We start from the raw sequence: 3,209 nt of genomic DNA on the forward strand, positions 1-3,209 counted from the left end.
GGAAAGATAGGTGTAAATATGATGACTGGTGATTGCTGGTGAGTGACGATGATTGCAGTGGTGGTAACAAAAAGGATGAGAATAATGACGAAGGCTAACAGTGATTGTGATTTCCCTAAAATCCATCCACCATTGCAGCTGGGAAGTTAACACAATAAAGCAAGATTAAAATACTCACCACTGGATATAGCCATGATGACGTTCCAGCTTCTGGTAATCACCAAACCATTTTTCTAGAATGTTTTCTATATAATCACCTTTGAAAAGAAAGAAAAAAATAATAAGTCATAAAAAATATAATAAAATGAAAAATAAATAAAATAAAAATTTTTGAATCTAAAACATTTTAAAATTTTGAAAATAAAAAAATAAACTATCTTTCTGATGAAAATGAAGATTGTAAAAAAGTTCCATATTGAGATCAAAGAAGATATGCCAGACATCTTTTATCTTTGATTTTTTACTTGTTTCAGTCATTGGACTGCTAAGTTACATGGACATAAACAAACCAACAGTTGTCAAGTGGTGGTTAGGGAAAGCACAAACACACACACATGTATATATGTGCACATATATACATACACACACACGCACACACACATACACATATTCCTATATACATACACATACGCACATATACATATGTATGTGTGTGTGTGTAGACATATGTAAGACAGATACATCCATGCATATAGTTATAAGAAGCCATATGCATCCATATACATATACTTTTACATATACTTACATACATACACACATACATACATCCTGAAGTATCTCTATTTGGCAAAATTGCCTGCTACTTTAATTGCTGCCACTGAGAGGCTTGTGGAGGCACAATGGCCCAGTGATTAGGGCAGCGGACTCGTGGTCATAGGGTCACGGTTTCGATTCCCAGACCGTGCGTTGTGAGTGTTTATTGAGCGAAAACACCTAAAGCTCCACGAGGCTCCGGCAGGGGATGGTGGTGAACCCTGCTGTACTCTTCCACCACAACTTTCTCTCACTCTTACTACCTGTTTCTGTTGTGCCTGTAATTCAAAGGGTCAGCCTTGTCACACTGTGTCACGCTGAATATCCACGAGAACTATGTTAAGGGTACACGTGTCTGTGGAGTGCTCAGCCACTTGCACGTTAATTTCACGGGCAGGCTGTTCCGTTGATCGGATCAACTGGAACCCTCGACGTCGTAAGCGATGGAGTGCCAACAACAACTGAGAGGCTCACAAAGACCTGAGCCACAACTCACACTTAGAACACTGTAAAAAATTAACTGAAATTAATATCAACATTTTCAGCTGACATAGGAATAGAATTTGGCCAGAAGAAATGTTCTCATTTAATTTTTGAATTGGGAAAATCAGTCTCCTAGACACAAAACCTGAACATCAATGGTCTCACTATGTCTCCTGCCCCACACAAAGAATGCTCAAGTACCTTGGCATTGATGGAAATATACCATACCAAGGTACTGTGAATAAAGATAGAGTGACCCAAAAATATGACACCAGACTAAGGAAAATATGGCAGTCCAAACTCCTCTTACAACAAGACAATCTTGCTCAGAGCATTTGCATGACCAGTGCTGATTCCAACATGGGATACTTGACTGGTTTGTAGAAGAAATCCACTCCATAGACATTAAAACCTGCAAGATTCTAACATCAGCTGGAAATCTCTATGAAAATGGCAATATCAAGATGCTTTACATAAGGAGAGATAAAAGACATAATCTCTCTCAGACAGCACTTGCTAAACAACAGCAGCAAAAATAAATTCATTAACTTAGTGCTGAAAAGTGAAGAAAGCAAGCAATATCCTACATGTTGGAAGTGAGCTCCTCACTAAGTATTCTCTTCCCAATCACATCCCACATAACCCAAAATCAGCTAGACTAATATACCTCAAAAAGACCCAAAAGTGAAACGCTCAGCATATCAAAAAGAGACCATGGATGGGTATGTTTCTCATAGACTTGAAAAAGAGAGTAACATTAGCATGAAGCAAAACCTCTCTTGGGCACGTGACTACTACATCAAATTACACTGTGAAGGCTATGCATTTGCAATCCAAGAACAGGAGATTGCTACTAAATACCTAATGAACAAAAGAGACGGTGAAGCCCTTGGAGTTCCAAGATGCAACTGAAAATGTAGATTATGTCATATTTCTGTGGAAGACATCACATGTAATTAGCAGCTGCCCAAATATGTCATCAAGGTACTACCTTCCTTTACAACATGATGCTGTCACAAAAATAATATACAGTGCCATTCAGAGAAAAGACTGTCCTGGATTAAATATAGAGAAACCCCATGTTATTGAATACATACACAAATACATGCAGCAAGGAATACTGGTGGAACATTCCCATCAAAACATCTGTTAAGTGTAAGCATAACAGGCCAGATATTGTGGTTTGGTACAGACAATAAAAAGTATGTACTGTCATAGAGGTCAGCTGTCCTACTGATATGAATATCTCTTTGAAAATCAAAGAGAAAGAAGATAACTATGGACAACTGCTTTGAAACTTCCAGCTTCTATATCCGGATTACAAATTTACATTTATACCAATAATAATTGGAGCACTTGCATTTATAAATAAATGACAGGATTTTCAGAAAAAGAAATCAACCAACTAATTCGCACATTACAAATACAATCTGTAAGCAGTATGGTAAAACTATGCAAGATTTTTCGAAAGGTTTAAAATAAGACATTTTCTCTGTTATCTCCATTCCAAAGATGGAGCTTTGGATGGATGTGTGTTTGGGAATAATGTTAGGGTAGTAAGAAGGGACCATCTGGAAGGGCCATTGACAATTGCATCTCAAGATAAGAGCAACCTTTTTTTTGCGTCTTACAACCACATAAAGAGTGGGATCAGGATAAATAAACTGGCTCTCCCTTTAAAACTACTAAGCACTGTATCCTTGTGCAGCTGAAGATTGCTCTGCATTTTACATTTAATGCAATGCTCACATTACTTAAATAAATGGAGTTGCATGAAACATGCATACTGCAATAACCTTGAAAATCCGTGTTGATTATTTTGATTTTTGATCACCTTATTTTTGGAATTGTTTGGATAATACCATACTATATTCTGGTGCCTAAACTTAAGTGCCATATTCATTTTGAATCTAAATTTTATATATATATATAAATATATATATATATAAATATATATATATATATGGCAGTGA

At 36.6% G+C, this 3,209-nt stretch overlaps 1 long non-coding RNA gene across 1 annotated transcript in view; it reads right to left on the bottom strand.

The window, feature by feature from the left end:
- The window catches only part of LOC106882522 (uncharacterized), an 18,247-nt gene that overhangs the window by 4,586 nt on the left and 10,452 nt on the right, over positions 1-3,209 (bottom strand). The window contains exon 4 of the long non-coding RNA XR_001411014.2: positions 179-257. This is a non-coding gene — a long non-coding RNA (uncharacterized LOC106882522). The remainder of the gene's footprint in view (positions 1-178; positions 258-3,209) is intronic.

The sequence above is a fragment of the Octopus bimaculoides genome, chromosome 5 (genome assembly GCF_001194135.2).
Source record: "Octopus bimaculoides isolate UCB-OBI-ISO-001 chromosome 5, ASM119413v2, whole genome shotgun sequence".
Classification (NCBI taxonomy): Eukaryota; Metazoa; Mollusca; class Cephalopoda; order Octopoda; family Octopodidae; genus Octopus; species Octopus bimaculoides.